Consider the following 22,534-nt stretch of genomic DNA (forward strand, 5'->3'; position numbering starts at 1 on the left):
GTTATATACTATTTGGCACATTCCCTCAAAGAAATCAAAGGCAGAAATAAAGCTCTAATGTAATCCAAATATTTATGGAGGCATTCCTTATGGTGGTGGTAAAGAACTGGAAACAACATGTGTACTCATAAATTAGTGAATGGCTTTAAAAAACTATGGTATTTGAAGATAATGGGAATATTACTATACAGTAAGAATTAGTAAATGGCTTTAAAAAACTATGGTATTTGAAAATAATAGAATATTATTATAAAGTAAGAAAAAATGAATAAGAAGAGAAACCAGGAGAAATATGTTAAGATTTGTGTGAACTGGGACAGAGTAAATAAGTAGAACCAGAAGAAGAATATACACAAAGAAGTCAAAGTATGAGTGATAGAAAAACCAGGGAAGATTCCACATAACCTGATAAAATATAACTGCTATCTATACAATCTTTTCTAACATTCTATAATTCTATTAATTAAAAAAAATAAAATTTCATTGTTCCTTTTTTTTGTTTGTTTTTAACATCACTTACATTTTCTACTATATCCATTCATGAATCCTTTCCCAGAGATTCTCAATTACAATAAAATGGAAAAAATGAGGGAGGAAAAAGGTCAACAAAATTAACAAATTTTTAAAAACATTAATTTTATATGCAGACTTCTCCACCCATGATTCCCTACTTCTGTAAAGAAGCTGGGGGAAGTATTTTCCTAAATCTCTTCTTTAGGGGCAAAGCATATTAATTTTGTAATACTTAGCTATGTGGCTCAGTGCTGGATCTGGAGTCAGACAGATTTGAGTTCAAATTCAGTCTCAAATACTTAGTAGCTAGGCAAGTCATTTAACCCTGTTTGCCTCAGTTTCCTCATCTGTAAAATGAGCTGGATAAGCAAATGGCAAACCATTCTTGTGCCAAGAAAAACACCAAATGGGGTCATGAAGAATCAGGCATGACTAAACCACAAAAACAACTTAATCGAGATTGTTTTGTTGTCTTTTCCATTTATTTTAGTAGTGATTATGTCTATTATTTTCCTAATTCTGCTTACTTCATTTGACATTAATCCACATAAATTTTCCCATTCTTTTCTCTATTCATTATTTCATTCACATATTCACATTTCATTGTATCCATGTACCAAATTAATTTAGACATTCTATCAATGGACATATAATTTTGTGTTTGTTTGTTTTTGGCTACCATAACAAGTACTGTTATAAATATTTTGATGCCTTTCTTTTTATCACTGACATTCTTGGTCAATGCCTAGCAGTGGATCAAATTATATGGAAATTTTATACAAAGGAGTGTGTATCCTCCAAATCCTCCAAATCCTCCAAATACTGACTATTCCCAACTTCTATCATCTTTGCCAATTTGCTGGGTATGAAGTGAAATCTCAGGGTCTATTAGATGTCACATGGTAACTCAAAAGAGTTTGAAATTTTATCTCCAGAGAATGTGATGATGTGAGGATGGAAGGAGGTGGTAATAGAAATATTTCAGATAGTAATTCAGATGATAATATGAAATCTTCTGAAATAGGATGATTTTACATAGGTTTTTACTTTGCTATGGAGATATAGCAGGTAACTTATATTCAACACCTAAAGACCAATAAAATATAATGAAAGAAACATTGGCCAGAGGATTAGGGCCTTGTCATCAAAATTAATTGTATTGAACATGCTCCTGTTCAAAAAATTTGCTAGGTACCAAAGTTAACTTGGAAAAACCTCCAGGTACTTATTGCTCCCATGAAACTCAAGTGTTATGAAAAGAATATGGATTTGCATATGAATATGATAAGATGACTTTCAAACTATTTTAAAAGTTATTTTTCAAAGAAGAGATACTTGGAGTTATAGAGGCAACATGCTGTGGTAGCAAAAAGGCTATATAATTGGAGTTAGTCAGACCTAGTCCCAGCTGGGATACTTGCTAGCTATGTGATCTCATTCATGCAAGTCATTTTAATGCTATGTCCCTCTAGGACCTATTTATTGGTGAAAGGAGTTTTTCACACTGGGAGCCCTTCATATTGCTAAAATCACTGTCTCTTCTCATATTTGTCTACTCAAAGTTAGAAACTAAAGTTAGTCACAATATTATTTAAGCATTAGTATTAGGGCTAAGTATAACTGAGCTGTTAGATATATACCACAAACATCAAAACTTTAGGATCAGCTTCTAATTCCTAAAGAATAAGTTTGCTACTCTCATGCTCATATAGCCAATCCTCTTGATTTTCAACATTTAGTTTCATAATGTTCCATCCCCTTTTGCACAAATGCCTTAAAATAACTCAATGTCTAATTCTAAATGTGTTCTTTTCTCTGATCTACTCTCTTACTGTCAGAGAAAAAAAGTTATATCTTTTGGAGGTAATTGGGGTTAAGTGACTTGCCCAGAATTATACAATTAATAAGTATCTGAAGCCAGATTTGAATTCAGGTCCCCTTGACTTCAAGATTAGTGCAGTATTCTGTGCACCATGTAAGTGCCCAAGGCCAGAATTTGCAAGATTGTCTAGTCCGTTCTTTTATTTTTTGCAGAAGAAGAAACTGAGAACCAGAAAGATGATCTAAGCAGCACTACAGAAGGTACTCAAAGTTGGGCGTCAGAATTCTGGTCCTGAGTTCAAATGTTATCTTTGCTAGTTGTACCTTTAGCTTTTGTGATGTGAGGGACTTGGTATCTTTGAGCTTCAGCTTCCTCTTCTATAAAATAATGTATTTGGACTAAGAGATCTCTGAGGTTCCTTCTAGCTTTAAACTTAATATCCTGAGTGATATATTCCAGGTCATGCAATAGGTTTCTGGCATAGCCAGGACTAGAAATCATGTTTCCTGACTTCCATTTTGTGTTTTAATCTATGACACTGTAGTCACTTTTCAAACAATAGATAAAAGATGTTCACTGAGCAAAACTAGCCAATATAAAATTCCCATTTTCCCTGTTTTTTTTTTTCTCCCAACATGTATTTTTTCACTTCTATCCTCATCCCACTATACCCCCAAGAGAGAAAGATACCAAAATGTCCTTGTGATATACTGAATAAAAAGAAACAAATCATAGTTTTACCAGCCATTTCTTTGTTAATTTGATGTTTTCTTCCCAGATGGATTTCTTGCTCATTTTTCATCTTACTGGCTATACTGGATGCAGGAGGGGAAAAGTTGTTTCCATCCAAGCTTTCATAAATCATCATATGTGTCCAACCAGTGGCTGGGAATATTGCCTTTTCCTTAAAACAACCTAACTCTACCTCTTCTCTCTAAGGACCCAATAATTACAATTAACGCATTAAGAAACAACTGCCAAGGGAGTGACCAGATATAAATTGCTGCTTTAATAAGCCTTCTGATTGGGATAGGGCTGTCTCCAGGGATGAGGAGTGTGGAAATGAGTCTGAGCACATCACAATCTCATTTTAGTGAATTGAACTCTCCTTAGCTGGTCTGGATAAATATAGTTGACTGACTGGCTGAATAACAGTAGGCAACAGCTTAGCACTGAACTATATCACTTAAAAATTTTTAATGCCCTTCCTTAAACCTAAATTCAAGCACACTGAGACAAAGATTTACAATTTTCTATTCTCTGTGGGGAGTTTTTTTTTATGTAATGGATGGGGTCAGGGAATCTGGATACAAAAATATGGGTAGTTAAATCATGGAATGAACTTTCCCCCTTGGTTTTATGGTCTTTCCTCACAGCTATCATGGATCACTACATCCTGATTTCCAACTAGTATTTATACAATTGGTTACACCCTTACAGAATGACCTTCCTATTCTCTGTACCATCTAAGGTGACAACTTGACATAAGTGGATTTCACACACAGAATTTGAATTTAAAAGATGCAAAGGAAAGCTTGAGAAATTCAAAGAAATTCTGTAGATCTAAGGTCCAGTAAGTCTCATTATGAATATGTATATATGTGTTTTTTTTTTTTTCCCTTTTCTTTAGCTCTATTCTAATTTTATCACTCCGGGGAAGGATCATTATATTACATTGGCTGGTCTTGAATTGTTTTTCACCAGAAAGTCCCCCAAGAGATTTTATAACTCTCTATGCCCACATGATCCCTTCATATATGTACACACACACACACACACACACACACACATTCCAAAACAAAACATTACAGAGCAACTATGTAGAACAAGAGACATTTCTCTTATAATTTTTACTGATCCTAATAGTGTTGAAAAACCATTATTAGATTGTCTAATTTTGCTAGTATTTTTGTGATTCCTATGGACTATTTTGACTCTGGCTTGTCTGAATGTTTCTTTTCTTTTCTTTTCTTTTTCCATTTTTTTTCTCTAAGAAATTAGGTGGTAAATTTTTTGCATTTAATTTAAGAAGCCTGTTTCAATATCATCAAATATCTCATAAATATGAAAACTAATGTGGCTATCAGTTGGAATTTTCCTTAGTCTATATAGCATATTAATATGTTGCCTTCATGCAATCTGGCAGAAATTAGATTTAGATCAGTAACTTAAACCATATCCCACAATTAGTTTCAAATGAATATAAGACTTAAGGTCACATCATAAAAAACTTAGAAGAGAATGGAAAAAGTTACATTTTTAAAGAGAGAATTTTTAACTAAGGGACAGAAACAAATAGAAATAAATAGGCAGTTTCAATTACACACACACACACACACACACACACACACACACACACACCTTTTAAATGAGGATACTTGGGGAGAGACAGAGACATGCAGAAACAGAGACAGAGTTGTTGGCTCACTACCAGTAAGTCATATGCTTTGAATTGTCTTCTATTTATGCTGATGAATTTGCTATGGCCATTTATTAGTTGCAACCTTTGGCAAATCACTTAATTTCTATTTGCTTCAGTTTCCTCAAGTGTGAAATGAGGATAATAATAACACCTACTTCCCAGGGCTGTTATGAGACTCAAATGAGATAATATTTTTAAAAAAGGCTTAAGCACAGTGTCTGACACATAGTAGGCACATAATAAATGCAGGTTTGCTCTATCTAAGCCTGCTCCCCCCAAGTTTATTATCTTTTCCCCTAAATCTACTCTTTCCAACATTATGATTTCTGCCATCATTCATCTCATCTTTTATGTTTGACATCTTGGTATTATCTTTTATTTTTTCTTCACGTAGTTGTCCAGTATTCTCAAGGCAACCTTATCTGCCCCTTTCTGCAATACTTTTACTACTAGTGACTTAGAAGAAGCCCTCATTACCACTTGCCTGAATTATTGCAATGGTCTTATAGGTCTTCTCATCTTCACTCCATTATCCATACCTTGCCAGGCTAATTTCTTGAAGCATAGATCATGTTCTAACCTTCTGCTCACAAGGCTTCAATAGCTCCCTAGTGCCTACTGAACAAAAGTTCAAACTTTATTATTTTATTCATGGTCCTTCATCATCTGATGTCTTTCAAATGAGGCAATAAGGAGTATCCCCAAAGACATTTTTAGTGCAGTCAGAGCTTAAAACTACACCAAGATTTTGGGGACCCTTAGAGAAAATAACTTTAATAAAGTGGTAGGGACAGAAACTAAATTTCAGGTGTTAAAAGATTAGATGGTAAGAAAATTAAGGCACTGACTGAACATACATTTTTTTTCACATCTATGCCTTTTCTTATGCCATGTCCAAATTGCTGTTCCTCCCCCCTTTCCTCTGTTGAATTATTAAAACCATCTTCACTTACCTTTAAAACCCAATTCACATGTTACTCCATCTATACAGCTTTTCCCAATCACATGCTATTCCACTTATTCAGCTTTTTCTGACTTTTCCATTGGTAGCGATTTCCTTCCTCCCCCATCTATCACCACACAGTTTTTTTTCACCACTTTTTCACCACTTTAATGCACTTATCACATATTACAGTTATTTGTGTATGTGCCTTATCCTCCTACCAGATAAGGGCAAAGAATGTGTCTTATCAAAACTTTCCATTGCCCTCAGCCCCTAAGCACAGTGCCCCCTACACAGAGGCACTTGGTATGTGTTTGCTTGAATGAATCAAACATATCATAATCTTATAAATAAGGCTTAAGATTTCTGGTCTGAGTATGAATAATAAAGACAAACATTGTCCTACTGGCATCACTAATTGCAGGTATATAGGAACCTTCTTAAAATGCAAATGAGGAAATATAAAAAATCCTTAAGCAAATTCTGAGACCTGAATATTTTAATATTTAAAGATTTTATCATCTGAAAAGTGAGTAGATTTTGAAGATATCTATCTTTTCCTGTAGTCAATTTGTGATGTTCCTGGACATTATTTAAAATAAAAAAATTCAGAATCACTTCAGAAACCTAGCAAACAGAAGGGATTTTTATTAAAATGTCAATTTTTAAAATGAAATTTAAAATATTGGTTAATTTTTATTTTATTGTATTCATTTTTTTAATGTTAAAATTTTAAATGTTCAAGGGAAAATGTTTAAAAGCAATTGAATATGCCTTCATTCCAAATTTTCTTCACTTATTCCCACTATGCATAATAATTTATAAATTAAAACATAAAATTCGCCATAGGAGTTAACCTTATTCCCATCCATCAATTTGTTAACCAATCAATGGCTATTTTAATCTGCAAAAATAAATCCAGAATTATTTCTGGTCACCATGAACTGTTCAAAGTCAGTATAATTTCAGCCAAGCTTAATAATGGCACCCATCATAAGCACCATCTGGGAAACACTCTCTCAGAACTGTGAAAGACAGTGGCAGACTTTGTCCAACCTGGATAAATATGCATCTCAAAAAAAAATTAAAAATGTCCAAATTAAAATCTGTTCTACTTGATACAGCTGCAATAGCGTTTATTTAGCTTATCCCTAGTGCAGGAAGACTGTATTTTTATGACAAGGGCCTAAATGTTTTTCACAGCCATTCTCATTGCCATTATTTTGACTAACAACACACCATTGCTCCGGTGTCTAGATGCACTAGGAGCCTCAGCAATGCTCTATCCCATGGAACTGGTCTTTAGGCCCCAGATTTATGGTCCTGTTTCCTTTAGCAGTGTCACATCTATCACAAGCACCTTGTCTTGAGATCTGCTAGCAACTGAACCCTAAGAATTTCCAAATGTTGTATGTTTTTAATCAATTACTTATCTTCCTGGACTAAATATACTGCAAGTACTTTTTCTTTTAATACAGAATTCTTCCTTTTAGCTTCAACACTAGAGACCCAAACTGATGCTTCAAATACTCAGATGACAGGCATTAATTGTGTGTGTTTGTGTGTGTGTGTGTGTGCGTGTGTGTGTGTGTGTGTGTGTGTGTGTGAACAATTCTCCTACCATAGTTTCCTTGCACACAAGCCAACTTGGAAAAGTACTGCTTTTAAGTTTAGAGTCTAGGGAAAATTTTTGGTAGAAATCTGAAACTTAATTCTATGCAATTATAATAACCAAGCTTGACCATCAAGAAGAACTAGGGGGACTATGGGTGTGAAATATTGCATTTGCAGTCCCATGGTTGATATATTGGTTGTGCTGAATTTTTTTCTCTTTGTCTTTTTAAATGGATGAAAAGGATGGGAACATTAATTATGCAGGTTAAAATTAAAAGTTAAGAGTGTTTCATGGGTATGTTTTCAGAAAATGGGTTGCTGAATAATTGCTAGCATAAACTTGTCATATCCTCAAGTGAAGGTAGTATAAACAACTAGAAAAATATATGATTTTTAAAAAAAGTTAAATTCTAGACATGCAAGGGACATTTTTATAAAAGATCTCCTTCCCTTGGCTCATCTGAAGAATAAACATATCTCCAAGAGATCCCTTCCCCCCTTCCCTTCCTCATCCTCCCAGCCAGGCTTCAAGCTGTCTGCTCACTGAAATTAAGGGATCTTGGCTGCTTAGACCATCTTGACATGGATAGTATTTTCCCATCTTAATCAGTCTTTCTTTGTTAAACATGGAAGGCTTAGGAAAAGGAGTTTCATGTAGTAAACAAAGGTTAATTTGTAGATAACTCTCAGTATATACAAATCACATTTTCCTGTTAATATTTTTTAATCAAATAATTATTGGGTCCAGTTGGTAGACCTGAGGATTTCTAGTGACACTAGCTATCCCAGAAAGTTATGACCAAAAAGAATGACAGAGTGGAAACAAATTTTAAAAAAGAAAAGTCTACTTAGGAAAAAAAAAGCTTCCATTTTTATTGCTTTTGCAAAATATCTCTATCTTTTTAGCACTGACTCATACTCTCAACAGGACTATAAAATTTAGAAATTAGTGGAGAGTAAAAGGGATGCTAAAATCAAAAGCAAGGCTATTATTCTCTTTTCATCAAGTCTCTCTCAAGTAAACTAAAAGGCTAATTTAATTGGCTCAAGCTTAAAGAATATTATATTAGAAATGATAGTGTGGGGAGAAAGGGATATAGAAGAAAAATGTCAGATGATTTGGATGTAAAGATTTGAATTAAGGACATACGAAAAAGGAAAAGTCTTCTATCTGACAAAACTGAGAAAATTTAAGTTAGCAACCTGTTCCTAGAAATTACTGATTACTTATGCAATTATCTACTTTAAACTTACCTCCCATCAAACTCTTCCCCAACAATAACCCACCCAGATAATACAAATTTCTAGACATAGCTGCCAAAAATTTAAGATTGTTAGGTACAAGTTAAGTATACAAATACATCAGGGTGATATGATGAGTTAAATATTGAAGTTATACTCATAATGTTTGGGTTTGAAGCCAGTTACTAAGTGGGCAAGGTAGTTAACCAGTTAGAATCTCAGTTTCAATAATGTAAAATGAGAGATCTGGACTAGAGGATTTCTAGGGATTCTCCTAATTCTAAAGTTCTATGATCCAAGTGAGCATACTAAAAAATGGTATACAAAGATATATTAAAAAGATAATTATATATGTACATTTTAAAATTAAACTTATAAAATCACAAATCAAATGTCAAATATCACTGAATAAAGTCCAAATATTTGACCTTTTCAGTGTGATCCTTAATAGAGTGATCCTCACTATATGTGAGGACCCTATTTCCTTAGAAATCGATAGTTGGTCTAATGAGAAACTAATAAATAATAATTACTTCCTTTCTACTGAGGGGAAGTGGGTTCTTACTGGGTAATAAGTGCCTCTGAGGAAATATAACTGGGGGCAAGGAAGGATTAATTAAAAAAAATAAAGTTTCCCCTTACATGATTCATGGGATGGGAATGAATATATGGCAAAATAAAATGTTTCTATATTCAATTCCATATAAGACCAAAATCAATACACTGCTCTATCCTGCTTATCCTGCAATTTTGGAAAAATACTGGCCCTGGGAAATGTCATCTTTTCCCACTCTGTCTAGCTGGGCACTCCTCTCCCAACATTCCAAGAATATCATTTTAAAGGGGATCTTCCAAAACAAGAAATCCTTGCAGGGTTCTGGAAAGCTCGTTGTGTAACCTCAGAATGATCCATTTTTGGATTGTAATACATGTAGCCTATTCTTTTGGTTCTGCCTTTCTAACTTTTCAAATGCCCTTGAAGCTGAGACAATGGCTTGCATACTTTGGCTCCCCTGTTTCATTTAATAGCAGGCAAAAATAATTCAGAACACTAAAGCATTAAATTGGGCTAAAGGATTTTTTTTAATTGTGGTTTTGTTTTCTCTTTCAAGAAACTGTTTTCAAAGCTTCAGAGGGGGCAGATGCAGTAGTCATTATTAGAGATTTCCTAAAAGCCCACCTTTGGCTCTAGAATGTTGCAGCAGAATGAATTATCTGCGTTCTCTGTGCGCCAGAGGAATGCAAGGTTGGCAGCTGATGAACGCCTAGGGTGAGCCATCATCTTACAACTTGGCCCTTGAAAATACAAAGGATTCTGAAAGGCAGTGCCTGATGGTTATGCTACAAAACTGCCAAGGGTCTTTCGAGACTGCCATTGCTTTCTCTGAATTTTAAGGATAGTAGTCAACCACACAAAAGCTGGGGACCAAGGCGGGGTGGAAGAAAGCCCTCCCTGCTAGAATCAGAACCACCACTGCCACCATGGCCACTGCTACCATCACTATCACCACTAGCAATAAAAAATTCTTCCTGCCACCCACCCAGGATGAATTCGGATGCTGAAAATGAACAGTTGAGGGAGTGCAGCTGGAGGAGCTTTTTAGAGCTCTGGCTGTTGTTAATTAATTATTTTTCCCCTGGAATGCAACATTCTTTGTGTGCTCCTGTAAACAATCTGCCTTTGCCATGGGGAAAAAAAATGACCTCCTTCCAACAAGCTTGGGCGAGGTCAGCCAAAGTTCCTGTTTTTGGGGAAACCCCTATGCGATCTGTGAGCCCTAGAACTCACCCAGTCTTATCAATCATCATCTTTGATCCCAATTTCATTATTCCTTCTATGTATATAAGAGGCCCCACACTGAATAAAGATCTCAGGAGTTTTCTATTTATGCCAAAATATAAAATGACCCAGTGGAAAAGTCTCTCATAGGAGTAACCCCCAGATTCTAAGTTTGCCTTTTGCCAAATCTTCATTGTATGTAATATTGGAGGATGGGGACAGTCCGGGAAAAGGAAAACCATGAATGATCCAGAAACTATTTATAAGACAGAAGTTTCAAAGTCCTGGCCTTCTGTAAACAATAAGGATGAAGTAATATGAATGTAATGAATATAACATGAATGAGTGTAAACAATAGTGGGAATGAAGGCTGAACTCAGAGTAAGGAGATATCTGAGTTCCAATTCTACCTTTGTCACAGACTAGATGTGTGAGCTTGGAAAAATCATTTTCTGCCTCTAACATGTTTGATTGTCCTGTTGTTTGATTGTCCTTCGTTCTGAAGAGGATCATGACATCAGGGAGGTGATGCCATGACTTGCAAGTGAATTATATTTAAGTGAGAGAGGGCTGTGCAAAGTCACTTTCCCCTCCAGAGCCATCTGGGTCCAATGGCCAGATAGATATCAAGATGATTGGGGATAGCAGTGGCTGAAATGGGAGACCTTGGTCTTTTTAAGCTAAAGTCTTCAACAGGTCTTAGTTGACTGAGGTCACATTCATTCATTGATTAAGGTTAGGTGGCAATTGAGGCAAAGAATCTCCTCTTTCATCTAGTCCAAAAAGAAATCTAAATAAATAAATCTGGCAGAAGACCCTCAGGGTTTCTGGCCAAAGCAGAAATGATTGCTATTTATATTCAATCAAGATGTTTCCTACTAATTCATGTAATACTGTTGTGAGTTTTCAATTAGATAACTGTATATAAATAAAGTACCACATAAGTATCAATTATTTAAAAGGAATTTAGGATTTTAAGACCAAAGTTGGCAGAAAAGAACCATTAATTTTTTTTTGTTGTTCTAAATTTTTTTCCCCCAAGGTTAGCCCTTTATTCTCACTTCTACCCCACTCCTACCAATTAAACACATAAATTTTCCTTCCTCATCTTACTGGAAGATACCCAAAGTTCTTTCCACAGATTTTTCTTAATTGTAAGATCCCTACTTACATGAGAAAATATTTCTAACATGCTTACTATAGTAGCTGGTACCCAGTAGGTATTATATAAATGCTTATTCCCTGGGAAGGGTAATACTTTAAGTTTTTATTAGTCATTGATATTTAAGACATTAATGAATAGGTTTTTGATGAAGGGTAGGGTAAAGGAGAGATGATATGAAGGAAATAATGGGTTTCATGGGAAGAAAGAGTTTTTAATCTAGGCAAGGCTGACTAACAGTTTGCTGTGGATCATCCTTGCCTTGATCCATTTTTTGGAATGTACGGCACCATAGAAAAAACAGCCCTGAATTTAGAACCAGAGGTTTGGGCTTCAAATGCTGCCACTTCCTATCTGTCTGATGTTCATCACTTTGTGTTTCATGGTTTTCACTCATAAAATGAGAAGGCTGTGCTAAGGTTTTTTCCATCTTTAAATATTAAGGTCCCTTCCAGCTTTAAATTGTAAGTTATTATAAGTTATGATATGACCAAAAGCTGACTGACAAGTTGAAAGAGTCTGGGAAACCATAACTATCCTGATGTATTATGGAAAAAGGAAAAGTTAAATTGAATTACATTCAATAACCATTTATTAAATACCGACAGTATGTAAAGCCCTGGGAAACCAAAGATAAAAAACAAGTACAATTACCCCTTCCACATAGCTGGGGTTAAGATCTAGAAAATCTGCATAAAATATTTTGGGCCTTCCTTTTTACCAGAGAAAAATTGTGTTGATACTATATAATACTGTACATACATTTTATATATTTCTGAGTTTCAAAACATTTCCTATGTTTTCTGGTGGCCTTTGTGTGTCATCTGTGACTTCAGCAAAACTCTTCCAAAATTCCCATTAAATTTTTTATGTTGACCCATTATATATTGAAAATACAATGGGGAAAGATGCAATGTGGAAGGGATAACTTAGGCCCTGTCTTTAACAAGCTTTCTAAGGGAGAAATACAATATGGACACAGATAAATAAATGCAAGATATTTTTAGGAAGTACAAACAACTGGGGGTGAAGAGGAGAATGGAATTGGGGAAAATTTGCATATTAGATGACAGCTGAACTGAGCCTCAAAGGAAACTGAAGATTCTGAGAGGCAGGAGGTGAAGATAGAGTATATTCTAGATATGGGAGATAGGCAATATTGAGTTGTGGGATGTGCTAATAAATGCGTTTTCTTTCTTTTCTTTTTTTTTTTTAAGAGTATAAAAAGGAATAATATAAAATTACAGAGAATGAAAGTGTTAAATTGATGGAATGCATATTTTATCTTATAGCCAATAAGGATCGTATATCATAGAATGGTAACATAAGAGCTAAAAAGAGCTTTAGATGTCATCTGGTCCAATACTTTCACTTTATAGATGAGGAAACTAGAGCAAAGGGACTTGTCCAAAGTAATAAAGATAACAAGTAGATGCCAGGATTAGGATTTGAACCCAGATTCAAAGGCAAGACCTTTTCTACCAGACCATGTTGCCTCTTAAAATTATTGAGCTACTGACGATTTTTGAGTATCATGGTCACATTTGTACCTTTGGGAGATTATTTTGACGTTTGGTTTGTAGGGGAAGATTACAGAGGGGAGACACTGGAAACTGTCTTATTTCTGATGAAAGCTCATTAGCATCTGACCTATAGCAGTAACCATACAAATGGAAAATCAAATGGAGCTAGAGTGAAGTCTTGAAGTAAGATAAAATAACAAGATACCTTCCCCTTCCCTCTCTTCCCCTCCTTTCTCCTTCTCTCCCCTCTCCTCCTCACCCTTCTCCTCCTTATTCCTCTCCTCTTCTCTCTTCTCTGTCTCTGTCTCTCCTTTCTGCAAACAATCAGGGTAGTTTTGTCTCCTCTCTCTCTTCCCTCTACAAACAATCAGGTTAGTTTTGTTATTGCCATGTTAAATTTAATATACTTTTAAAAACTCTATATAACAGAAGCTCATGATTTCACATAATAATTCTCCTTTCTGAGAACCAGCTGTGGTTCTAGGAAACAGCCTACCTGTTACACCACTGCTAAGAACATAAAGTTGCTAGCTGAGTTTCACACCAAAGGACAGAGAAAACAGTGAGAAGGAAGAGATGTAACTAATAGTTGGAGTTTTGAACTATCCAAAATTTGCTTATTTAATTATGAATTGGAATAATCTCAAAGCCCTGGTCTAATCACTAAAGTGTGTGTGTGTGTGTGTGTGTGTGTGTGTTCAGTGGTTAGAACTTGCTTCCTCTTAAAAAAAAAACTTTGTATATATCATATCTTTATTTATATAGATGTTATATCCCTCAGTAGAATGTAAACTACATGTGGATAGAGACAGTCTTTTTTATCTTCACACTATCAGAACCTAGAAGAATGCTTTGCATATTATAGATATTTAATAAATGATTGTTAATTTTTTAATTGTTGAATGAAATTAGTGGACAGTGGAATCAAAAGATTCCCTGCATCATGAAATACTGTGAAGTAAACAGAGACAGAGTGATTTTGAGTGGAGTGGCTGTAATGGTTTCTGTGTTGGCTTAAAATGGTAAACAGAGTTCAAATCTTGATATACCTCCATTCTGGCTGTTCAGACAATGATCTGTGACAGATGATCACCAAATTCATCCAAGTTCTTTCAATGACAATTACAGATTTGCAATCTAATTTAGTGAACCAGATACAGGAAACATTATTAAATTAGGGGTGCCTGCCTGGACCTACCCACGCTTTCGTTCCTGGCCTGTTGATAGGAAGAAAGATCATACATGGAGCTCAGAAATACTATTGTTGCTGCCAATTAATTTTTTAACTAGCTGTTATTACCATCCTGTCTCAGGTACCTGGAGGCCCACGATATAGGGGTATTCCAGTTGAATAAAATTACCCCTTATTCTTGCCCTACCTTTACCTGTCTCAGATTTGATGAATTTCTTACTTCCATATCTTCTCCTTTCCAAAGCCTATCCCAGTGAAAGTGCTATCTCGCTTGAGACTTGAACATCTTCTTATCAAATGCTGTCTTGTGTCATGATTATACATATATATGTGTGGTATTATTTATTCATTTCAGTTCTGTTCTTTCTTTATTATCCTACTTGGAGTTTTCAAGGCAAAGTCACTGGAATGGTTTTCCATTTCCTTCTCATTTTACAGATTAAAAATTAAAAATTAAAAAAAGGATCTTGAACCATTCATCCAATAAACATTTATTAAGTATCTTTTGTATAGAATACCTTGTTAATCACTAGATAAATAATGAATGGCTTCACCTCCCCCAACACTCCATTTTATAATCTAATAAAAGAATTTATAATTGAACTTTGCTTAGATTAAAACTAAATCCAAGGGGCAGCTAGGTGGCACAAAAGATAGAGCACCAGCCCTGAAGTCAGGAGGACCTGAGTTCAAATCTGACCTCAAATACTTAACATTTCCTACCTGTGTAACTCTGGGCAAGTCACTTAACCCCAATTGTCTCAGCAAAAAACAAAACAAAACAAACAAAACTAAATCCCAAATAAATTTTTAAGTGTTGGGGCCTGAAGGCAGGAAAACTTAACTTCTTGAGTTCACATTTAGTCTCACACACTTCTTAGGTGTGTGACCTCAAGCAATACTTAATCCTGTTTGCCAGAATTTTTAATCTATAAAATGAGATGGAGAAGGAAATGGAAAATCATTCCAGTGACTTTGCCTTGAAAACTCCAAGTGGGATAACACACATATATATGTATAACCATGACACAAGACAGCATTTGATAAGAGGATGTTCAAGTCTCAAGGGAGATGGCACTTTCACTGGGATAGGCTTTGGAAAGGAGAAGATATGGAAGTAAGAAATTCATCTTTAATATCAAATCTGAGACAGGTAAATGTAGGGCAAGAATAAGGGGTAATTAGCAGTTCAATAAGTAGAACAATTGGCTTAGTGTATATAATAGGAAGTAGTATAAGAAGACTTTGAGTGATAGATTGGAGGAAACTATTACTATCATCCAGGAGAGAAGAAATGAAGGTTTGATCTAGAATGGTAGCAATGAAAATAGGAAAAAGAAACGGATGTGAGAGAAACTGACCAAAGAGAATCAATAGTACTTTGCAATACATTTGGAAGTATTAAGTACAAAATTGAGTCCAAAATCCAGATTACCAAAGATGATAGTTGCATATGGATGACTGAGAGGATAAAAGGAACATCAATGAAAAGAAAGAAATGAAGGGGCAAATTTGGGACAGAAGATGAGTTTGGTTTTTGTTATGTTGAGTTTGAGATACTAGCAGGACATCTAGGTGGCAATCACAGGATTACAGAGCAAAAGCTAGAAGAGACAGCAGAGGCAATCTAATTCAACTAAATATACAGATATACAGAAGAGGTCTAGAAAGTTTAAATATTTTTTTTCTACAGTCATAGAAGTGGTCAACCTCACAGGTGAGGACTGGAATCTAGATTCTGATTCCATTATATCATGCTGCCTCTCTAGTGCCCTGAAAGCAGATGGGAATATGGAGTTGACACTCAGGAGAAACATTTGGACTGCAGATAAAGATTTAAGAGACATTTACATAGAAGTGATAGCAAAGCCATGATGCTAGGCAGCTGTAGTTGTCCAGCAAGCACTTGAAAATGAAAGAAATTGGATTTAAGATAGACTTTGGGGATTAAAGACCATTTGTGGGATTGTCCAGAGATTAATTACCAATCTTGTCCTTGTACATACTCTTTGGAAAACACCCCAGTTGGAAAGAATATTGAATTTGGAGCAAATCTTGGTTCTGTTACCTATTACTTGCATCTTCTGGGGCAACATTCATCTCCTTTATAAGATGAGGAGACTGGAGTGAAGCTTGGAATGTGAAGTCTATCACTGAATTTCATGTTTGTCAAAACAGTCTTCAACTAAAAGTCATTTTTAATCCTGAAGCTGGTCTGATCCAAACTTTTCTTCTTGAGGAAAGCTTGATTAAACATTTTTCTCTATCGTTGGTTTCTCCTGTCATTTTGTTATCATGATTTTTCAATTAGTCTCTGCCAGATCCCATTTTATTGTCAATATTTCCCTGCTCCTTTTTGAGGTTCTAGTATCCCAAGAGTGCTCAAATATAAACACAATGATTTGCCATTGAAGGATCATTGGAGCATTGAGTATATTTTGGATTTTAGCAACTTCTGTCTTTCAACCTAAAGCATGGACTATCAAATATCGAGAGAAGTAAAAGCACATTATTGCTGGACCCCATTTGCTAAAAATATTGTACTTCAGAACGCAGAATTCTGAGTCTCAAAACATCAAACTGAAGCTCAAGATCTGGCTCTGTTGCTTACTAGCAGGGTGATTTTATGTAGATCATCTCACCTCTAAATGCCTCAGTATCCTTATTTATTAAAAAACAAAAACAAAAAAAAACCCAAAACAGACCAAATCAACATTTCCCAGACCAATCTAATCATAGAACTTTTTGGTTTTTTTGACTCTTAAGAGACAAATAGTATGAACACAGACATTTTTCTCATGGAAATACCATTAACATTATGCAGAACACTGGAGAACTAGGAAATACAATTTGGAAAACAATGATATAGATCATTTCTATGATACTTTCTAGCTTGAAGATCCTATGAAAGTAATTCATAACTGTCTGAAATAATATTCCAAATCACATATGTAAATTTTATTCAACATAAGAAGAATTTAATGAAATATATATATATACTTAGATTTTATTTTAAATCAAATACCTCTTTTTGCTGATAGACTCAAAACTATGCCCTCATTGGGAAAAAAAGTGGGTGTCTGAGGAAATAGAGGGGAACAGTCATCTATTTTTCCAGCAAAGACTGGGATTTGGACAGGCTATCGGAAAGTTATCTATCATACTAAAATCTACATATTTGATCAGATTCTGCAGAAATTCAAAGACTTAGAAAGCAAAAGCCTCCTTAAGGCATCTTCCCTTTCCAGGAAAAATGCCTTTCTGATAAATCTGACCAAGGGTGGGATTGTTTTTCTACTTTGGTCAATGAAACAATAAAAATTTCCTATTGCTCTTGTTGGTCTTTAATCCCTATCCTAAAGGTAAAAGATCCTTGCTATTTTCTCATGTTTTCCATCTTGTCACTAATAGCTATAGAGATAGAGGTTTTTTTTAACTACACTGTAAAGCAGATATGACATTCCTCTTTTGAGGAATTGGTCTTACTCACAAAGGCTCAATAAATTTAAAGCTAAAAGGAACTTCAGTGGTCAACTGTTCAACCCCCTCATTTATAAATCAAGAAACCTAAGCTCTGAGAGATGAATGTATTTTCTCGAGGTCATACTGATGGAAAGAGACAGAGCAGGGATTTTATCTTTCTGACTTCAAATTCAGCCCATTTTCCACTACAACAAGCTGTCTTCCATCCTGAACATTAAGGCATTCTAATGACAGATCTCTATCTTCTGATATTATAATACCAATAATAATGATAGCTCATGCTCACATAGCATTTATGATTCACAAAGCAGTTTACAATCATTATCCCATTTGGTATTACCCTGTCTTTCCCCTTTTTATGTAAGGTCATGCATCTTTCTATGCATTTGGCAAATGGCCAATGTGACTATTTTCAGAACATAGATGTGAGTGTAAAAACAAACTGTATTTTCCAATCTCTCATTCTCTTATTGGCATATAATATGCCCTAGAAAATTATATTCTTTGTTCCTGGTATTGGGCTTTCCATCCTAACAGAACTCTTAGAGGTTTGTTGCCTTCTTTGCATTAAAAAAGGGTTCCATTTTGGGAGAGGGGTGCAAAATGGCATCCTGAGTCAGTTTAATTGTTGCCCTTCCCCTTGTATTTCAGTCCGCCTTTGGTCACATGCAAGATAATACTTAATTGTCTCAATGAAGCCCCTAGTGGATATTTGCCTACACTGCAAAGCAATCAAACAACTGCCAACCTGCTCTAAAGCACATTCCCAAGCTACAGTGGGAGAAAATTGCAAGTTCATTGTTACAATGGGGTATGGAAACTGGCACTTAGGACACTTTATTCTGGGATTTCAGAAACATCTCCAGTTCCAAATAGTGGCAGAACTCCATATATTTATACCTGAAAAGAAAATATTAAAGAAAGACATAAGATAAAAACTATTTTCATTATATACACATGTAGAAGGACTTTGGTAAATGATTCCTTTCCTTTCTCTCTTCCTCCCTCCTCAGATCTCCCTCTCCCTCTCTTTCCCTGTCTCTTCTTCCCTCCTTCTCCTTATTAGATAAGCTATAAAAGATGGCTCTCATCATAAATTACATTTATTACTCTATTTTTAAACTTATCAAAGTCACTTAACTGAAGAGGAAGTGTGTTAGAGGAGAAGGAGCAAAGTTATAATCTATTAGCTGTGAGGCTTGGGTCCTCATAACTTCCAGAGCTCAGTTTTGTTATTTGTAAAGCAGGGATGATAATCTGCTCGGCCTAGGACTGTTACAGAGATCATATGAAATATTGAATATGAAAGCACTTGAATTGCTTTTCAAATGTAAGAGAATTATATGTGATAGAAAAGCTAAGAATGATTTTCTTCCTGATGGCTATTTTTGGATTGTGCTCCAAAGATAAGCTTTCAAGAATCAGCTAAATAAAGATATAATACCAGAGGATATGAGATAATGTTAAACCAACAAAAACAAAGAAAAATGAAACAGAAAAGGTCATGAGACTAAGTAATTATCAAAACTTTGCTTGGTCATATCTATTTATTATCACTTCACACTCAGTCTTTACTGGGTATCTTTTTGTTGATATAGCTTATCTTCAGCAAAATATTTACACATACTTTAAAATGCCAGATAATGTAAGCTCAGGATGCTGAGCACTGAAGCAGCAGCCCATGGGCCGGGATTGTCTAGTTCAGAGCAAGCAATCATTGGGCCCATTACAAAGAGAGGTGAGAATTTCCATTCCCAGAAATCTTTGCCAGGAAGCCAACAAATTCCTAGATTTTGTTGTAAATACAGCAAATACAGATTCTGTATGTATTTCTCCTATATGACTTTGGAAGAAACAGTAGGGGTTGACAGAGGTTAATAAATTAATAAAAATAATTAGTAATTAACTATGGTTTTCATTTTTAACCTCCCTTCCCCCTTTTGATTGAAGTTCTTAAGCCATTGTTAATGTAAAGATGCTTGCTCACTTGAAAAGTGTGCTGAATCAATTAAGCTTTTCATTCCTACAAAAGGAATATTCATAAAAGTTTGGCAGGCTGCAGAGGGAGACCAATGTACAAAGAAAGTGACAATCCTTTCCACCACTCTCTTCCTCCCTCTCCCTCTTCCTTTCCCACTATCTTTCCCTCTCCCTTTCTCTCTCCCTCTCCCCCTCTCTCCCTTTCTATCTCCCCCTCTCTTTTTTTCTCTTTCCAAAATCTACTCCATGGACAGTCACAATTGAAACACAAAGCAGCAGCTGTTTGGCAACATTTCTAACCCTAAACAGCAACTGTGATGGGATTTTATTTCACTACCCATGTAAACCGATGGAACAATAGTCATGATTTAAAAGAAAAACACGAACTCACACACACACACAATACAACACAAAACAAAACAACCTGCTTCCTCCTCCTTCCCCACAAATAACCTTCTACACAAACGAAATTAACTCCTTCGGCTGGAAAAGACATACTAAAGACAGAATTGAAATACATCCAAATGCAAGGAACAGTAAAGCTGTTGAGCCCTGAACATGGCAGACAGCCCAAACTAGGAAACCCGGTTACTCCAAGATTCTGTTATTTCTCAGCTCAAGGCATTTGGTGACTGAGCAAGTGATCATGTTTGTACCTGGGGAGAAGATAGGGGAATGATAAGCATGAATCGAGAGATTTGGCCTACTGCTAGTGATGCGATTCTATATAATATGCTAGCAAAAAGTCACAGAGGGATTTGGTAAAATACAAGTTTCAACCAAGCTTTCCAGTGTGGCACGATATACGTCAATAGAATCCATTTTTTGAAGACGCCTGGAAGGGATCATTTCCTTCCGACTAGGGCAAAAAAAAAAAAAAAAAAAAAGGAAGGAAGAAAGAAAGAAAAAAGCAAGCAAGCAAGCAGCACACAAGAAAAAAGCTGCAGCTCCACAATCTCTTTTCCCAAACGCAATTTTATTACTAAGGAGTCACTCCCAACGCTGCTGCATCTGTCCTATCAGCCGCCTTTTCCTCCAATCATTTAGCTCAGTACCTACCCAAAACTACATACACACACACACACACACACACACACACACACACACACACACACACACAAAATCACTTTCCTACCCCTGCCCCGCCCCGCCCCACCCTGTAGCCCCCTACAAAGCCGCCTTTTGGTTCCTACAAAACATTGGTTATTCCTAAATCTCCACCAAACATCACACTCTCTTGGAGGGGCTGACCTGTCAGTAAAAACCTGCGAAGTACCCACCCTATTCTGGCGATCTTTTAATGTTATCGTCTAAGAAATGACAGGACAACCCTCCTACATTTCCTCTCTTAAATCACCGCTGCCTTTTCTTTCTCAATAGCACCATCAATACCTTCAGCCACCAGCGTACCCCAATTCTGCCCCGTAAACAGCCTAACCTGCACTTCTTACTAGCATCAGTTTACCTCTTCCACGTATGCCTTTCCAAATCCCACCTCTTTTAATTTCCGTTTTGCCTCCCCCCCCCCCCCCCCCCCCCCCCCCCGCCTCCAACCTAAGGCCAGTTGCTTTCGGTATTGGTATCCTGTAACCATCTTCTTTTCTTCCCAACTCTTTCCCTTCCTCCTCTCTCTCCTAGTCCCCCACTTCCATCCCCAAACAACAAAATCCAACTATCACGACCCAGTATGACCTTTCCCGATCCCCTCCCCCTGCCCCCTGCCCCCCCCCCCCGTGCCCACCACTATGATCTCTTCCCCGACCTGGACCCCCTACCTGCTTTCCGCCACGCTACCACTTGGATGGATATTGCTACTGCTACCGTAGGTGTAACAGCTACACAACGCATCTGCGCTCTGGTGTATGTTGTGTGGGGAGCGGGGGGGAGGAGAAAGAAAGAGTGGGTGATTGTGTGGGTGTATATGTATGTGTGCGGTTCTCTGCATAGCGCTGTGCCTCCGAGCTCTGCTTTTTCCTCCTTCCCCGCTTTCCCCGTAGCTCTAATCGCAGTCTGGACTTTTTACCTCGCGCAGCTGTCTCCGGACCTGCAGAGATGCCGCCGCCGCTGCCGCCGGTGCTGTTGCCGCCGCTGCAGGCGCTGGGAGCTCGCAGGGGAGCTCCTTCCATGGACTGCAGTGTCACCTCTCTGGTGGTGCCCGCCTCTGCTGCTGCTGCTGCTGCTGCTGCTGCTGCTGCTGCTGCTGCTGCTGCTGCTGCTGCTGCTGCTGCTGCTGCTGCTGCTGCTGCTGACGCCGCCGCCAGTGGAAGGATCAGGGTACAGTGGCTGCCCCCCACCCTGCCCCCACACCAGCACCCCCTTCCAACCCTGAGCTCCCAGAGGAGCGCGGCCCCCTCCCCAATGTTGCTGACTCCTCTGGGGGGCCCGGCCCCGGCTGGGGTTGGAGCTCTCCCTGCTCCCTCTCGCCTCCTGGCTCGAGCTCCTAGTCTGCCTGCTCTTCAGTCTCCGCGGGGCCACCGCCGGGGCCGCCGCCCGCCTGGCAGGGGGTGCACAGCTGTAGGAGTCGCAGCCGCTGTCGCGAATCTGAGTGTGCGTGTGCGTGTACGTGTGTGTATGTGTGCGTGAGTGTGTCTGTGTGTATGTATCTATCTTCCCAGCTCTCTGGCTCTCTCTCCTCTGCTGGAGCCAAGTGGGAGGGAGGGGGCGGAGAAGGGGAGGGCTTGGGGGAGGTATAGAAGAAGGGAGATGAGAAGGAGGAGGAGAAGGGGGAAGGATAGGAAAGGAGAAAGGAAAGGAGTAGAAGAAGCTGGGACAGGTGTCCTCGGTCCTCTCCCCCCTCCCTACCCTCCTCCTCCCCCGCGGGCCAAGCTTGAAAGTACACGGAGAAGGAGGAGGTAGCC

The 22,534-nt window shown here is 37.3% G+C and overlaps 1 protein-coding gene across 2 annotated transcripts in view; it reads right to left on the reverse strand.

The window, feature by feature from the left end:
* The window catches only part of RAI2 (retinoic acid induced 2), a 130,830-nt gene extending 108,979 nt beyond the window's left edge, over positions 1 to 21,851 (reverse strand). The window contains exon 1 of one of the 2 annotated variants that reach the window (XM_051984423.1): positions 21,700 to 21,851. The gene's annotated coding sequence lies outside the window, so the exon portion shown is untranslated. Of the gene's footprint in view, positions 1 to 21,451 lie in introns of both variants that reach the window. The other variant, XM_051984424.1, reaches the window with a different exon arrangement.
* Between the last annotated feature and the right edge of the window lie 683 nt (positions 21,852 to 22,534).

This window comes from Antechinus flavipes, chromosome 3 (assembly GCF_016432865.1).
Source record: "Antechinus flavipes isolate AdamAnt ecotype Samford, QLD, Australia chromosome 3, AdamAnt_v2, whole genome shotgun sequence".
Lineage (NCBI taxonomy): Eukaryota > Metazoa > Chordata > Mammalia > Dasyuromorphia > Dasyuridae > Antechinus > Antechinus flavipes.